At 42.6% G+C, this 18,731-nt stretch overlaps 1 pseudogene; it reads right to left on the reverse strand.

Moving 5' to 3' along the window:
• Positions 1 to 349: 349 nt before the first annotated feature.
• On the reverse strand, positions 350 to 12,301 carry LOC130868944 (myosin regulatory light polypeptide 9-like; annotated as a pseudogene).
• Between the last annotated feature and the right edge of the window lie 6,430 nt (positions 12,302 to 18,731).

Here is an 18,731-nt window from a genome sequence, read left to right on the forward strand (position 1 = left end):
AAGAAGATAATTAGAGGCGACGGGGCTTGTACCCCCTCCCCCGTGCCTAGGATAACATTGACTGTGGAGGGAACCCTTATGGATTTTCTAGTGGACATAGGGCCTGAGCACTCTGTGCTGAAACAACCGGGGGTCTTTCATTATCAGGCAGTCTCAATTTGTAAACATTTTGTAAGAGGCATCATAGGGGCAACAGCGGATCTGGCTTTGAACTGCAAGTGCCCATTTTAAAGTCTATGCCCAACCAAGTGTCCTGAGTCTATTACAATGCATCCGCTAAAATAGCTCTTAGGCCCAACAGGGTTGTGGAAATTGAATGCTAGGAGTCCCAAAGCAAACAAATCCCACCTCAACCAAACCCGGTCTTGCCAGTTTGGCTGCTGCTGAGATTAAACTCTTGGCCTGAGCTCACAGCTTCAACAAGAGTCTGATAATCGACAAAAAGAAGCACGAATAGGTCCCCCCAAAACCCTACAGCATAGACAAGAAAAAAGGGACTCACCAAAATGCAGCTGCTGTAGCCCAGGAGCCGGTTTTAGCGTGGTGTAGAGAGCTCAGATTGTAGACTAGGGGGCTTTTGATGCACGGCCTAGGGTCATGCATAAAGGTTGCCCTACACAGTGGAACCTCCTATCGCGAGCTCTCTGCCAATGCAAAAATCCCACTCAAGCCAAATTAAGAAATGTCCAGGTTTAATGGGATTCCTGCGAACTTGGGTGGCCGTGAGGGGGAACAGGCTGTGGGGGAAGGAAAAGAGACCACATGTTTCTCCTTTGGGAACTGTCTTAAATGCCCTATGGGTGTAGTCAGGACCTGGCATGCTAGGATTTGGAGTCCAGACCAATACAACTCTCTGGCCTGGAGGCTGGGGGCTTCACTTCCAACTTAACATTATCAATTGAGTCTTGCACATGGAGCCTCGTTACTCTAAGCTCACTGTTCCTCAGGGAGGAGATAGGAGCTCACTCCTCCCAATCAGTTCACTCAGTGCACATTGACCAAGTACTCAGGGCTAACTATAAACCGGAAGTCCACAGAAGGCATATGCTCAAGAAAAGTGTGATTTCTCAGGTTGTTTATTATGGAAAATTTTAAAACAGGAGACACATATGTTTTGACTTTGTTGATATTTTTTTCTAAATCATAGCTTAATTGTATTATTTCACCCTGAAGGACACAGTCTAAACTGCACCTTAATGTTTGCCTTTGTTCTCAAACATCTTTTCTAAGATGGCAGAATCATACTGTGGAGAATGACGTACATATATCAGAGATGTTCTCTGGGGTTGTCTAAACTGTGGGCTCTTTTGTTTGTTTGTTGTTGTTATTATTATTATTTAAAGTGTAATTCTTTACTGATACTCTGGGGACTTCACATCATGCCCCCATCCCTGTCACCTCCCAGTCCTTCCATATCCTTCCCTCACCCTGCAGCATCACCACAAATGACCCCTCAATTAATGAATTAAAAACAAAAAAAAAAATCCACCCCACTTCTCCATCTTTCCAACACCTCTTCTTTCATCCACGTTGTTATGGGTTTTGTCTCTTTAAGAGGTAAGCCACGCTCACTCCCAGCAACCCCTGCTCCCCCTTCCCTTCCTTCTTGGATCTCTTACTACTACCTCTTCGCACGCGTGTCTCCCCACTTCTCCTCATCTCTGTGGCTATCCTCCTCTTCTTCTCTTCTTCTCCTCCCCCCACACTCTCTCTCTCCTCTAAGTAATAAATACCCAATTATATCTCTTCCCTCTAAGTAATAAACATCTAATCCTTTCCACTTTCCTCTAAGTAATAAATATCCAATTCTATTATGTACGATGTGTTTATATGCCTTCTACCCGCCACCTGCTCACACCCACTCATGTGGCTTGACCAGCCTGCTCAGCTGCTCACCGCCGAGAAACTGCACAAGAAATTACCTTTGGGAACCAGTAGCTGTCTCTGTCTCTGGGAACAGGCAGCTGTCTCTGTCTGGGACTGGCTGCTCCCAGAGCCCACTGCCTGCTGCCACATGGCCCGCTGGGGACCTACCAGCATTTTTAATAAAATCATAAAATTGATGCCATGACTCAGATAGGCGCTCCTGCCTGAAACTCCCAGGGTCAGTATCCTGAACCAGGTTGGCTTCAATCGGTGAGTCTCCCCGTTCTGCTACAATTGCTTTCCTTTACCAGAATCGTGTTTGGACTGACCCAGTCTGCCCACAAGTTAGCACTGCACACTCCCCGTACAGTGCATTCGACTGGAGGCCCAGGGTCTCCCAGTTTCTTTATCTCTTTTTTTTTTCATTTCTTCTCTTTCTTTTTTCTATTCTCTCTTCATGACCACTGCTTAGAGTAGGCCCCTGGCCTCTCTGGTTTCTACGTCATCTGACCAGATCCAGCTAGGCCATAACACTCCACTCCCGGTCCTCGTCCATGACCCCTGAGTGTTTGTGCTGATTTGCATCCCACCTATTCCTGGAAGATGTTCTGCTATAGGTCTTGGGTGCTGCTGTTTTCACGGGTTTCCATGATTTGGGGTCTGGATAGCAACTGGCTCCCCAGCTTCTTTTCCATTCCAGCCAGCTTTTCAATTCCAGCTGTGGCATGGTGCAGTTTTTTCAGTTCCTGCCTTTTGACCCACCTCTGTGGCTTATGGTATGGCATGGTGGCTCAGCAACAGGGCAGATCACACCTTTAGGTCCCTCTCATTAAGCTTAAAATCCTTACAGTTCAAAAATTGTAACTTTTTCATACAACACCTGGGTGCCACCATTTTGACTGGGGTCAGGTGACTTTATTGCCATCTTGACTGAGGGCCAGGTCAGGTAACCAAATTCTGCAATCTTTACTGAGGTATTACTTGCCAGGTTCCCCAGTGTTAACTTTATTACGTAGGTGACTCCGCCAACATCTTGGCTGAGAGCCAGATCGGGTGACCAAGCTCTCCCAGTTTTACTTATGTATGCCCTGCCTTGTCCCCTGGTTTTCACTAAAATCCTCTTGTTAACTCTGTTACATGTGTTTTGAGCAGTGGCATGCCTTTGATAGGGCCCATCAAAAGCACCCATGTTGCCCAATTCCTATTCACTCTTTCTATGTATAATAATTATTCATTTCATCTCATTTCTGACTACAAAATCATAAGACTCATATTTCAAACTGGTATGTAATTTTAAGCCTCTTTTAAAATATATTAAGCTGTTCTTCACTATTGTCAGTTCTGTCATTAACCTTATATTACAAGCAGTTTTTTCTTCTTTCTGCCCTTTTTACGAGTGTAAATCTTACCTGTTAAGAGCCAGTACAGTCAAGCTCAGACCCAACCTTCCAGACAGATTCTATACTGCACCTATACCTCATAAACAGTCCTCAAATGCTCAGAGATCTGGAGAATGTGATATGTAAATATTTAATTATTAAATATTTTTCATAACAAAAAGAGACAGGTTGGCTCCTAGAAATAGCTCTCTGCTTCCTCCAAAGAAGACAGAAGACAAACTGGGCACACAGAACAATGTTTTTCTGCAATTCACTTCGACTGCCGAGCACTGACCATTGGGCTAAACTCCCTTTCATCTAAACTAAAGACCTCAAGATGTGGACAGAATCACTGGAATCAACAGTCTAGCTGCTCAGGTCAAGGTAGGCCTGTCTTCCTACAGATTTCTTAGCCCACAGGGTCTTCAGGAGCCTGACAGGCCATGCGCTAAACAACAAAGGTCAAATGCAACCATCAACGACCACTGAAGACCCAAAAAAGAGTAGCTCTGGGTGACAACCAAGTAAGTTCTCTGTCATTTTTTAATCAGTAACTCAAGTAAAATCTTATCCTTCTCAAAGATCTCTGTTACATTTTAATAGCTCAGAGGTTTTTCCAGGTTATCTCACCAAACAAATTTCAAATCAACTTTCTCTCTTACACTGCCTTCCATAGTCTTAAAAAATACTTTTCACTGTGCAAAAATATGGCACAATCATTATGTGTCTAAAATTTCTATTTTCACAAACCCAAGGAATTCTTGGCAGTTCCAGGGAGCTGAATTAAAGAATCTTAAAGAGGTCAGATACCCCCTCAATTCTCTGGTCCTAAATTCTTTTTTCCTTAATTAAACTTTGTTCTTTGTTCTGCCAGTACCTTAAACTGGATAGGAGATACCAGACATTTCCATGCCACAGACACTGGTCAGAAGCAAAGAGACCAGCTATGCCAGGATGTGGCCAGCACCCAGGCTTCTCAGGTTCCCCCTCCCAAGACAATGCCCACAAATAGGCCGGAAGAAGTCTTGAGAATTCGCCACCCCATATCCATCAAATTGTGCCTAATGTCCTGCTTTTTATTATAAAAAAAGAGATGGGAATGTTATGGTTTTTGTCTCTTTTAGAGGCTAGCCATGCCCACTCCCTGTAACCCCTGTCCCCTCTTCCCCACCATCTTGGATCTCTTACTGTTCCTCTTCGCATGCGCATGTCTGTCCTCTTCTTCTCCTCTTTCCCCCCCCACTCTCTCTCTCCTCTAAGTAATAAATATCCAATTCTATCTCTTCCCTCTAATAAATATCTAATCCTTTCTCTTTCCTTTAAGTAATAAATATATAATTCTATTCAGTGCAATGTGTTCATGTGCCTTCTACCTGCTGCCTGCTCACACCCGCCCATGTGGCGGGATTAGCCTGCTTAGCCGCACGCTGCTGGGAAACTTACTGGGTGGGACCTCCGAGAACCAGCAGCTGTCTCTGTCTGTGACTGACTGCTCCCAGTGGGACTGGCTGCACCCAGAGCCTGCTGTCTGCTGCCACACGGCCCTCTGGGGACCCGCCAGCATTTTTTTAAAAATCATAAAATTGGTGCCGTGACTCAGATAGGCGCTCCAGCCCCAAACTCCCAGGGTCAGTATCCTGAACCAGGTTGGCTTCAATCGGTGAGTCTCCCTGTTCTGCTACTGTTGCTTTCCTTTACTGGAATCGTGTTTAGAATGACCCAGTCTACCCATGAGTTAGCACTGCACACTCCCCATACAGTGCATTCGGCTGGAGGCCCAGGGTCTCCCAGTTTCTTTATCTCTTTTTTTTTCATTTCTTCTCTTTCTTTTTTCTATTCTCTCTTCATGACCACCGCTTAGAGTGGGCCCCTGGCCTCTCTGGTTTCTGGGTCATCTGACCAGATCCAGCTAGGCCATAACACTCCACTCGCAGTCCTCGTCCATGGCTCCTGAGTGTTCGCACTGATTTGTATCCCACCTATTTCTGGAAGACATTCTGCTATATGCCTTGAATGCTGCTGTTTTCACAGGTTTTCACGATTTTGGCTCTGAATAACAACTGGCCCCCAGGTTCTTTTCAATTCCAGCTGACTTTTCAATTCCAGCTGTGGCATGGTGCAGTTTTTTCGGTTCCAGCCTTTTGCCCTTCCTCTGAAGCTTATGGTATGGCAGGTCAGCACCCTGTGTCCTTACTGCTGTGATAGATCATTCCTGCCTGACCAGTGAAGTCATAGCCTCTCCTAAACGGTACCAGAGAAGCACTGCCACAGCAATAGCACTGGAGAGACTGGGGCCTAGATGAGAGGAGAGGCGGCAGGTCTACAATCCCAGCTCTCTGGAGACTGAGGCAAGAGGATCGGTAGTTCCAAGCTAGTCTGTGTTTTGTATTGAGATGCTGTTTCAAAACCCAAAACTAGACCAACCAAGTTAAACAGCTCGAAAACAGAGCAAAAGTTCACCAACCCTTTATCAGACAAAGATCTGATCTCTAAAATATATAAAGAACTCAAAAAACTAGACATTAAAACTCTAATTAACCCAATTAAAAAATGGGATACTGAAGTGAACAGAGAATTCTCAACAGAAGAAGTTCAAATGGCCAAAAGACACTTAAGGTCATGCTCAACCTCCTTAGCGATCAGGGAAATGCAAATCAAAACAACTTTGAGATATCATCTTACACCTGTCAGAATGGCTAAAATCAAAGACACCAATGATAGCCTTTGCTGGAGAGGTTGTGGAGGAAGGGGTACCCTCATCCATTGCTGGTAGGAATGCAAACTTGTGCAACCACTTTGGAAATCAGTGTGGTGGTTTCTCAGGAAATTCGGGATCAACCTACCCCAGGACCCAGCAATACCACTCTTGGGAATATACCCAAGAGATGCCCTATCATATTACAAAAGCATTTGTTCAACTATGTTCATAGCAGCATTATTTGTAATAGCCAGAACCTGGAGACAACCTAGATGTCCTTCAATGGAAGAATGGATGAAGAAAGTGTGGAATATATACACATTAGAGTACTACTCAGCGGTAAAAAACAATGACATCTTGAATTTTGCATGCAAATGCATGGAAATAGAAAACACTATCCTGAGTGAGGTAAGCCAGACCCCAAAAGATGAACATGGGATTACTCACTCATAATTGGTTTCTAGCCATATATAAAGGACATTGAGTCTATAATTTGTGATCCTAAAGAAGCTAAATAAGAAGGTGAACCCAAAGAAAAACATATAGTTATCCTCCTGGATATGGGAAGTAGACAATATCGCCAGGCAAAAAATTGGGATCTTGGGGGTGGAGTGGAATGGGGGTAAGAGGAGATGGGGAGAGGAAAGTGAGAAGGGGAGGATGGGGGAACTTGGGGAAATGGGATGGTTGGGATAAAGGAAGGATGGATATGGGAACAGGGAAGCATATATCTTAATTAAGGGAACCATCTTAGGGTTGGCAAGAGACTTGAACCTAGAGGGGCTCCGAGGTGCCCAGGGGGATGTCCACAGTTAGTTCCTTGGACAGCTGAGGAGAGGGAACCTGAAATGGCCCTATCCAATAGCTATACTGATAATATCTTGCATATCACCATAGAACCTTCATCTGGCGATGGATGGAGATAGAGACAGAGACCCACATTGGAGCACCGTACTGAGCTCCCAAGGTCCCAATGAGGAGCAGAAGGAGGGAGAACATGAGCAAAGAATCAGGACCATGAGGGGTGCACCCACCCACTGAGACAGTGGGACTGATCTATTGGGAGTTCACCAAGGCCAGCTGGACTGGAACTGAAAAAGCATGGGATAAAACCGGACTCTCTGAACATGGCAGACAATGAGGGCTGATGAGAAGCCAAGGACAATGGCACTGGGTTTTGATCCTACTTCATGTTCTGGCTTTGTGGGAGCCTAGCCAATTTGGATGCTCACCTTCCTAGACCTAGATGGAGTGGGGAGAACCTTGGACTTTCCACAGGGCAGGGAACCCTGACTACTCTTCGGACTGGAGAGGGAGGAGGAGAGGAGTGGGGAGAGGGAGAGAGGAGTGGGAGGAGGGGGAGGGAATTGGGAGGCTGGGAGGAGGCAGAAATTTTTTTTCAATAAAAAAATTAAAAAAAACAGAGCAAAAGTCCCCCCCATTAAAACCACACAAGCAAAAGGAAGGGTGACAGATGATAACTATTTACATATCTCCATTGGTGCTTTATAAGTTAGTGGCTACTTATATGGCTTTGAGAGATCCAGTTTAAAAGAATATGGTTTGTTTACAACATGAGCTGAATCGATAGTATTAAAATATTTGCAGTATTGAGGATTGAGCCTAGGGTTTCATGAATGCAAGCATTCTACTTAGAGTCATCAGTCCCAGATGCTAGATTTTGGATTGTTTTGCTTGTCTTTTCTTATAGTTTCATAGTTTCAGGTCTTACATTAAAGTCTGTGCTTCATCTGGAATTGGGTCGTGTGTGGGGTGGGAGATACAGATCTAGTTTCCTTCTTTTCCTTGAGATGATCCAAAGCACCATTTGTGAGAGAGTTTTTTCTCCCAATGTATGTTTGTTGTTATTGTTACAGTTTTGAGACAGGGTCTCTATGTAATACAGTTCCGGCTGGCCTGGAGCTTGCTGTGTAGACCAGGCTCACCTTGAGCTAATAAAGAATTTATCTGCCTCTGCATCCTAAGTACTAAGATTAGAGGTGTGTATTACCATGCCCTGTCTAATGAATACTTTGAACACCTTTGTCAGAAATGAGGCAGCTGTAGCTGTGTCCATTCATATCGAGATCTAGTGTTTGATTTATTTATTTCACTTCAGTGCCATTTTTTTTTTTTTTTTTTTTTTTTTTTTTTTTTTTTTTTTTTTTGCTATTCTGGCTCTGTTGCATAGTTTGAGATCAAGCCATGCGATGCCTATGGGCTTAGGATTGCTTTAGCTACTTACTCTCTTATAGAGGTTTTCACTCAGCTGTTGGTGGTCCCTCACTTGCCACCTGGAAAGAGAGTTGCCATCAGGGCCTATTATGGGTATGCACTTGGGCCAGGTTCTGGGAATATAGATACAAATTAAGTATATTCTCTACAGGGTTGACCAGATGGCTGAGTGGGTAAAGATGCTCGTCATGCAAGCCTGGTGGCTTGATTGTGATGTGCCAGATCCATGTAAAGGTGAAAAGAGAAAACCAAAGATGTTCTCTAATCTCCATTTGTGCGCTGTGACATGTACCCTTTCCCCCTTTGATAGTCTTCCTTAAAAAATGTAGTTTCTACAAGTTTTAATCTAACAAAGAAAATATGTTACAAATAAGTGAGTTGAGGTATTCAAAACACGTGGCATTATTCTGGGTAGAGATGACAGTTGCATCAGTGATAGGTAACATTTATTATCCACAAACTATCTTCTAAGCATTTGTACAATGATTAACTTCTTGACTTTTGATACCATTCACCTTAAGTGTAAACTGCTATGGTTCTTGCTTCATATAGAGAATCCGAGGTGCAGAGATGTACAGAACCTGGTTGAGGGCTCCCAGCAGCTGGGACTCAGGAGCAGGAAAGCAGCACAGGTGGCTGGGCTCTGTGACTTGTGCATGTCACCAATGTGGCTGCAAATAAGTCATGCAAAGGGTGGAGTGGCGCCATTTCTGCCCATGCCTATCTGCACTTTGGCCTGGGATGTCTGTAAAGGCCCTGGTCGAAGGGGACTGCAGTGACGCCTTCCACTCCATCTGTCCCAGGTCACTTGCTGTCCTGGAGGCTTGCATAGCGTAGTACTTTTGTTTGTTAGGACGTCTGACTGCTTTGTCAGCTTCTAGCGAGCAGGGTTTACAACTGTCTGGAAAACTTCAAGTAGTTCTAAATGATGCTACATTTACTCTTCGCTCGCTTCATCGGTCACTGATTCAGGCCAAGATTGTTTCCTTATTTCTACTTCCTCTTTGTGTTCCCCTACCATATCAGGTTTTTTAAAGAAGATTTTATCTGTTATTTACGCACATGGGTGTTTTACTTGCGTGGACATCTGTGTATCCTGTGTGTTCTCAATGCCTGCGGAGTTCAGGATTGGGTGTCAGATCCCTTAGAACTGGAGTTACAGACAATTTTGAGCTTCATGTGGTGTTGAGAACTGAACCCATCCAGGTCCTCTACGAGACCAGCCAGGGCTCTTAGCCACTGAGCTATCACTTTCTACTCTCACCTTTTCTTTTTGAGACAGGAGCTCACTAGTTGGCTTGGAACACACTCCATAGACCAGGCGTGGCTTGAACTCACAGAAACCTCGTCTCCTTCCTTCCATTCTTCCTTCTTCCCTCTCTCCATCTCTCTTCTTTACTTATTAAGACAAGATCTGTCCTTGAACTTGGAACTAGCCTGTTCCCGTAGACTGACTTATCAGTGAGACCTGCAATTCTCCTGTCTCTACCTCTCCCAGTAGTGGTATCACAGTCAGTGATGTCCAGCTTTTCACATGAGAACAAACTCGGGTCCCTGTGCTCACATGAGAAGTGATACTCACTCACTGAGCTATCACCAAGCTCATCTTACTGTGTTTGTTGCAGTGATGGGGGCCAAACTAAGTCTTGGACTTGCTAAGTGAGTGCCTTGTATCCAGGATGTCTTTCAAGCTCTTACAACTTTAGTTTTTCAGGGTTAGTTTAAATGCTTGCTGTGAACAGTGTCTTGATCTTCCTTACAGGGAATATTTGTCAGATCTTTTCATAGGGTGACTGGAAAGGAGTCCTTCTTGTCTTCCTTCTCTTTCTGCTATGTGTTGGTATGGTGTGTGTGTGTGTGTGTGTGTGTGTGTGTGTGTGTGTGTGTGTGTGTGTGTTCAAGCAGTGTTCAGATCCCATACACCTGTAACCCTGGCAGGAAGGAAAAAAGTCAGAGAAAGGCAGATCTGAGGGACCCACTGGTCAGACAATCTGACTAAAACAGTGACCTCTGGGTTCACTGAAAGACCCTGTCTCAAAAAATAAGGTGAAGGAGCTGAAGAGATGGCTCTGTGGTGAAAAGTATTTATTACTTTACTTGGCTGAGGTCCCAGGCTTGGCTCCCAGGCCCCACATGGTGGCTTGTAACCATCTATCTCTCCAGTTTCAGGGATATGATGCCCTCTTCTGACCTCTGCAAGCACCGGGCATGCATGTGATACACATGCAGACATGCAGGGAAAACATGTACGCACATACAAATAAAATATATTTTTTAAAAATTTAAGGTGTTGCAAGACACCCAGGTCAATCTCTGGCCTCCATACACATAGATGAGTTCACCTACACACACACACACACACACACACACACACAGAGAGAGAGAGAGAGAGAGAGAGAGAGAGAGAGAGAGAGAGAGAAGTTTTCTTACACACCCAGTCTCTAAATAATAAAAGGAAACTTTGGCCTAAATATGATCATTTTTTCAGAAAGTTTAATTATCATTAAGAAGAAGTTGAGTGGATAACTTTCTCTGAAAAAATGGATTGACTCTGTGTCGACCGCAGTTATTGCACAGAAGGAACAAAACTCCCTGTAAGTTAAACTACCTTATGTTCTAGTCGGATAATGACACCAAGTCCCATTTCCAGTTTGATTACAAAGGTACATGTGTCCTAAAGAGGGTGAGATTATATAAATACGAAATAAAAAAAGCAAAAAGCAGTAAACTAGAGTATGCTATGGGTGCTAGGAGAAAAATCTCAGAAATTCCCCAAGTGGAAACAGGGAACATCTGGCTGGAATTTGAAGTTCTTCAGCCATCTTTGGCTTTTGCTCCATGCGTGAGGATGCGTGTGAACTCAGTAGTTGAAATTCCCCTCTTGGGGGTGCACCCACACACTGAGGCAACGGGGATGTTCTATCGGGAACTCACCAAGGCCAGCTGGCCTGGGTCTGAAAAAGCATGGGACAAAACCAGACTCGCTGAACATAGCAGACAATGAGGACTACTGAGAACTGAAGAACAATGGCAATGGGTTTTTGATCCTATTGCACGTAATGGCTTTGTGGGAGCCTAGGTAGTTTGGATGCTCACCTTAATAAGACCTGGATGGAGGTGGGTGGTCCTTGGACCTCCCACAGGGCAGGGAAACCTGATTGCTCTTTGGGCTGAGGAGGGAGGAAGACTTGATTGGGGGAGGGGGGGGAATGGGAGGTGGTGGCGGGGAAGAGGCAGAAATCTTTAATAAATAAATTAATTAATTAAACAAAAAAAAGAAAAAGAAATTCCCCTCTTGGTCGGTGGTGGCCCTTTGTGTATAGCTCATCCACCTCTCCATCTGTGTGTGAGCCAATCACCCATGGTTGTCAGCAGCTTCCTCAGCAATCCTCCTGTGCAGTACCAGTAGCTTCCTCATCCAAGCAAGTGAAGGTGTTTCTAATGATATCTTCAGGACCCGTGCCATTCAACTTCTCACCAAACATGTGAGGAAGTGTGAGAATGATGGGGCCTGGGGCCTCATTCATCATGGCATCCAGATATTCATCACTGGATTATTTCCCATTGAATTGAGCATGTCAAGCAACTCCTCCTTGTGGATGAAGCCATCCCGGTTCTGGTCGATCATGTTGAAGGCCTCTTTGGATTCTTGGATCTGGGACTGGTCAAACATGACGAACACGTTGAATGTTACCTGCTTACGAGGCTTCTTGGTGGTCTTGGTCTTTGCCCTTTTGCTCAAAGGGGTAATGATTAAATCCCTGCTCAGCCGTGAGAATTGAGGGTGTCTCTGGAAAGCTCTGCCGGCCTCTCTCCCTGACTCAACAACTCTCCGGAAGCTCAAGAAGGGTCACTTCCCTAAATATGGTAATTTGTTATGCAGCAATAGAATGTGAGCATTTGTGTTTTGTATCTGATAGATCGAATTAGGTACATATTTTATCGTTAAAAACTGAGACGGGACTGAAGAGATGGCTTAGCCATTAAATGTACAGGTAGGAACTGCTCTTCCAGAGAACTCCAGTTTGGTTTCCAGGACCCATATGACATACCTCACAGCAGGCTGTAACTCCAGATCCAGAAGGATGTGAGATTTCTGATCTCTGAAGGCTCCTGCACTCATGTGTGCATATTCCCCACCCCTACCCAGCACATATGCACATAATAAAATTGAGTTTTCAAATGTTCTGTTAATTCACGAGTGAGGGATTTCTCCAGCTTCTTTATGTAGGCATTTAATGCCAAGAACTTTCCTTGACACTGCTTTCATTGTGTCCCATAAATTTGAGTGTGTTGTGTGGTCATTTTCATTGAATTTTAGGAAGTCTTTAATTTCTCCCTTGATTTCTTCCTTGACACATTGACGATTCCGGAGAGCATTGTTTCATTTCCATGTGTTTGTGGGTTTCTGGAATTAGTATTGCTGTAGACTTCTAGGTTTATACCCTGATGATTTGATAAGGTACCTTGGCCTATTCCAATTTTTTTGTATTTGTTGAGGTTTGTTTTGTTTTTCAGCAGATTAATTTTTATTACTTTATGAATAATACCATTCAAAATTTCCACTTCCTCCATTTCTCCTACTTCCCTCCCACTCCCCAACTCACCCTCCTCCCCTCCCCCTCCAGTTGTAAGAGTGGGAAGGATACCCTGACCTGTGTGAAGTCCAATGCCCTCCCGCCTCCATCCAAACTTAGGAAGGAATGCATCCAAATAGAATACAATCCCAAAAGGCCAGTACATGCAGTAGAGACAAATCCCAGTGGCATTATCATTGGCTTCTTAGTCTGCCCCAATTGTCAGACACATTCAGGGGGTCCAGGTTGACCCCATGCTCATTCAGTCCCAGTCCAGCTGGAGTGGCTGAGCTCCCATTAGCTCAGGCACACTATCTCAGTAGGTGGACCATCCTCTCGTGGTCCTGACATCTTTGCTCAAATTCTCCCTCCTTCTATTATTCAACTGGACCTTGGGAGCTAGTCCAGGGTTCCAACGTGGGTCTCTGTCTCTATCTCCATCTGTCACCAGACGAAGGTTCTATGGTGATATTCAAAATACTCATCAGTCTGACTACAGGAGAAAACCAGTTCAGGCACCCTCTCCTCTACTGCCTAGGGTCCAAGGTGGGGACATCTCCATGGACACCTGGGAACCCCTCTAGAGCCAACCCTCTTGCCAACCCCAAAATGGCTCCCTTAAGTAAGATATCTTCTTCCCTACTTCCTTATCTGTCCTTCCTCCATCTCAACCATCCCACTCCCCCAAGCTCTCCCTAACACTCCTTCTTTCTCTTTCCCCATCTCCCCTTCACCTCACACCACTCTGGTTTACATGCTCCCAATGTTTGCCTGGTGATCTTGTCTGCTTACAATTTTAGGAGGACCTATATTTGTTTTTCTTTGGGTTCACCTTATTACTTGGCTTGACTAGGATCACAAAATATAGGCTCAATGTCCTTTGTTTATGACTAGAATCCACTAATGAGTGAGTATATAACATATTCATATTTTTGGTCTGGGTTATATCACTCAGGATAGTGTTTTCTATTTCCATCCGTTTGCATGCAAAATTCAGATGAAATTGTTTTTTACTGCTGAGTAGTACTCTAATGTGTAGATGTGCCACACTTTCTTTATCCATTCTTCCATTGAGGGGCATCTAGGTTGTTTTCAGGTTCTGGCTATTACAAATAATGCTGCTATGAACATAGTTGAACAAATGCTTTTGTAGTATGATTGGTCATCTCTTGGGTATATTCCCAAGAGTGGTATTGCTGGGTAGGTTGATTCCCAATTTTCTAAGAAACCACCACACTGATTTCCAAAGTGATTGCAAAAGTTTGCATTTCCACCAGCAATGGATGAGTGTTCCCGTTACTCCACATCCTCTCCAGCATAGGCTATCATTGGTGTTTTTGCTTTTAGCCATTCTGACAGGTATAAGATGATATCCCAAAGTTGTTTTGATTTGCATTTCCCAGGTCACTAAGGAAGTTGAACATGCCCTTAAGTATCTTTTGGCCATTTGAATTTCTTCTGTTGAGAATTCTCTGTTCAGTTCAGTACCCCATTTTTAAATGGGTTATTTAGAATTTTAATGTCCAGTTTCTTGAGTTCTTTATATATTTTGGAGATCAGACCTTTGTCTGAGGTGGGGTTGGTGAAGATCTCCCATTCAATAGGTTGCTTTTTTGTCTTAATGATGGTGTCCTTATTTTACAGAAGCTTCTCATTTTCAGGAGGTCCCATTTATTCATTGTTGCTCTTATTGTCTGTGCTACTGGGGTTATACATAGGAAGTGGTCTCCTGTGCCCATGTGTTGCAGTTTACTTAACACTTTCTCTTCTATTAGGTTCAGGGTGGTTGGATTAATATTAAGGTCTTAAATCCATTTGGACTTGAGTTTTGTGCATGGTGATAGATATGGATCTATTTTCATTCTTCTACTAGTTGACATCCAGTTATGCCAGCACCATTCCTTATAGATGCTTTCTTTCTTCCATTGTATAAATTTTAGATCCTTTGTCAAAAATCAGGTGTTCATAGATTGGTGAATTAATATCTAGGTCTTCGATTCTTGGTCAACATCTATGTTTTTATGTCAATGCCAAGCTGTATATATACTGTAGCTCTGTAATCGAGTTTGAAGTAAGGGATGGTAATGCTTCTGGAAGTTCCTTTATTGTATAAGATTGTTTTGGCTATCTGGGTTTTTTTGTTGTTGTTGTTTTTCCATATGAAGTTGATTATTGTTCTCTCAAGGTCTGTGAAGAATTTTGTTGGGATTTTGATGGGGATTGCATTGAATCTATAGATTGCCTTTGGTAGAATTGCCGGTTTTATTACATTGATCCTACCAATCCAAGAGCATGGGAGATCCTTTCATTTTTCTGGTTTCCTCTTCAATTTCTTTGTTCAAAGACTTAAAGTTCTTGTCAAATAGAGTTAAGCTTGTATCCTGCTACATTACTGAAGGTATTTATGAGTAATAGAATTTCCATGTAGTTTGATGTTGGTTGTTGGCTTTCTGAATATTGCCTTTATTGTGTTTAGAAATGTTCCTTTTATCCATGCTCTCTCCAAGACCTTATCATGAAGGGATATTGTATTTTGTCAGTTTCAACAATCAATTTGATTGCTTCCTGCCTTCTAGTTCTCTTAGGTGAGTTTGCTTCTTTTTGTTCTAAAGTTTTCGAGTATTCTGTTAATTTGCTAGTGTGAGGTTTTTTTCATCTTCTTAGCTATGAACTTTCCTCTTAACACTGCTTTCATGTGTCCCATAATTTGGGGTATGTTGTGTGGTCATTTTCATTGAATTTTAAGAAGCCTTTAATTTCTCCCTTTATTTCTTCCTTGACCCATTGAGGATTCAGGTGTGCATTATTTAATTTCCATGTGTTTGTGGGCTTTCTGGAATTAGTATTGCTGTTAACTTCTAGTTTTAAACCATGGTGATCTAATAAGGTACATTGGGTTATTCCAATCTTTTGTGTTTGTTGAGGTTTGTTTTGTTACCAAGTATGTGGCCAGTTTTTAAGAAAGTTCCATGAGGTGCTGAGAAGAATGTATATTCTTTTCTGTTTGAATGTAATATTCTATAGATGTCTGTTAAGTCCATTTGAGTCATAACATCTGTTAGTTTTCTTATTTCTCTGTTCATTTTTTGTCTGACTAACTATCCAGTGCTGATAAGGGAGTGTTGAAGTCTCTCACTATTAGTGTGTGGAATTTAATGTATGATTTAAGCTTTAGAAGTGTTTCTTTTAAATATGAGGGCGTTCTTGTACTGGGGGCATACATGTTCAGTATTGAAATTTTCTCTTGATGGATTTTTCATGTGACTAATATGAAATGACCTTCTTTGTATCTTTTGACTGATTTTAGCTTGAAGTCTATTTGGTTAGATATTAGAATAGATACACCCACTTGTTTCTTAGGTAGGTCCATTTGATTGGTATATTTTTTCCAACCCTTTACTCTGAGATGTTGTCTGTCTTTGTGGTTGAGATGTGTACCTTGTATGCAAAAGAAGGATGGTTCTGTTTTCATATCCAATCTGTTAGCCTGTGCCTTTTTATAGGTGAGTTGAGTCCATTTACATTAAGGGATATTAATAACCAGTGATTGCTATCTCCTGTTAATTTAGTTTTCATTGTTGTTGATGTTAATTTGTGCGTTTTTCCCTTCTTTGGGATTTGCTTTTGTGAGACCATCAATTGTCTATGCTTTTGTTGGTGTAGCCAACTTCCTTGTGTTGGAGTTTTCCTTCTAGTATTTTTGTGTCTGGCTGGGTTTGTGGCTAGGTATTGGTGAAATCTAGATTTGTTGTTGAATATCTTGCTTTGTCCTTGTATGGCAATTGAAAGTTTTTCTGCATATAGTAGTCTGGACTGGCATCCATGGTCCCTTAATGTCTGTATAATGCTTGACCATAACCTTACGGCTTTCATTGTTTCCAATGAGAAGTCAGGTGTAATTTTGATAGGTTTTCATTTATATGTTACTTGGCCTTTTTCCTTTTCAGCTCTTAATATTCTTTCTTTACTCTGTATGTTTAGTGTTTTGATTATTATGTGGCAAGAGGATTTCTGTGACCCAGTATATTTGGTGTTTTGTGAGATTCTTGTATCTGCATAGGCATATCTTTCTTTAGGTTGGGAAAGTTTTTTTCTACGGTATTGTTAAATATATTTTCTGTGCTTTTGAGCTGAACTTCTCCTTCTTCTAAACCTATTATTGTTAGATTTGACCTTCTCATGGTGTCCCATATTTTTGGATATTATGGGTTAATTTTTTATTAGATTTAAACTTTTCTTTAACTGATGAGTCTGTTTCCTCTATTATCTTTAGCACTTGAGATTCTCTCTTCCATCTCGTGTATTCTGCTGTTCCTGTGTGAATTTGTGGTTCCTAATTATTTTCTTATGATTTCTGTTTCTAAAATTCCCTTAGCTCTTATTTTCTTTACTATCTTCTATTTCAGTTTTCAAATCCTGAGTAGTTTCTTTCATATGTTTGATTTCTTTTCTTTTTTTTTTTTTTTTTTTAGTTTTCTCTAAGTAATTTGCTGATGTCTTAGAATTTTTTGTTTATCTTTTCTTCTATTTCTTTAAGGGAATTTTTCATTTCCTCTTTAAGAGTTTCAAACATTCTGTTGAATTTATTTTTTAGGTCATTTTCTTCGGCTTCATTCATATTTGGTTGTTCAGGTCTTGCTGTTGTAGGGTCTTTAGGTTTTACTGGTGTTATGTTGCTCTTTGCAGTGTTGCATGTGTTCTTACCTTTTCTACTCATCTTTTCCTCTAATATGAGTGGTTGGGGCAGTCTGAGATTCTGTTGAATAATCTTCTAGGTGCCAGTGAATCAAAGCTCACATGACTGTTCATTGTGGTAAGGCAGTGACACAGTTTTAGTCACCCCGTTGGTTACTCCATGCTCCTGGATATAGCTTGGCACTCCTGTGTTTTGCTCTGCTCCCTTGGAGTTTGCTATCTCAGGCCTACTTTGCCTAGATTGGTGGTTGTGACCTATTTCTGTAATACTGTTCGGGATCCCTTCCTGCAGAATCCCTGGTTTAGAGTTGGACCTGGAAATGTTTCTGGCTCTGTTTTACTGCTTCGGAGGTCCCAGGCTCAGGTGCGACTGGACCCACAGAGGACCTGCTTACTCCCTCAGAGGTCCAAGACTCACGTTTGGCCCCATTGAGATCTTTGGTTCCTGCCTATTCCCTTGGGAGGTACCAGGTTCACTCACGCCCAGACTGGCAGAGGTCCTGGCTCAGGCCTACTTCCTGGGAGGTCCTAGACTCACGCCAGACCCACCGGGGTCCTAGCTTAGGTCTACTTCCTTGAAGGTCCCAGATTCACATCCGGACCCTAGCAGTCTCTGGCTCTGGCTCACTCACTCAGCAGTTATTGCCCTGTACCTGTTCGGCTGGAGATCGCTGACTCTGGATCTGGTCACTAGCTTAATCCAGATCTGCTAGTGTCCCGGGACTAGGTTGGCTCCTGGGACTGGATTTGCTCCTGGCTTGTGGTCCCAGTGGAGCTTGTTTTCTCAGGCTGTCTCTGTCCTAGATATGTAGCTATAACTTCTTATTGGCTAGCTTTTACATCTTAATTTAACCCATTTCTATTATTTTATATTTTACCATGAGGCTTGTGGACTCCCAGCAAGGTTCCAGCATCTGTCTCTGGTGGGGTTCCATGTCTTCTCTCTGACTCTGCCTTCTTCCTCTCAGCATTCAGTTTAGTTTTCCCCACCTAGCTAAGTTCCTGCCCTGCTATAGGTCAAAAGCAATTTTTTTATATTCATTAATGGTATTTTCAGCATACTGAGGGGAATCCCATATCACCTCCACTTTTCTGTTTAAATAAAAAAGGAAGGTTTTAATTTTAAGATAGTTAAATCACATATAACAAAACAGGTATCAAGCAAGAATTACAGTTACAATATTTGTATCCACTTTATCTTTTATCATAACTAAAGAAAACTATAACTATAAACTCCTCAACTCCACCAAAGACTGCAGAAGGATGTAATATTGCCTAAGT

This window comes from Chionomys nivalis, chromosome 2, assembly GCF_950005125.1.
Source record: "Chionomys nivalis chromosome 2, mChiNiv1.1, whole genome shotgun sequence".
Classification (NCBI taxonomy): Eukaryota; Metazoa; Chordata; class Mammalia; order Rodentia; family Cricetidae; genus Chionomys; species Chionomys nivalis.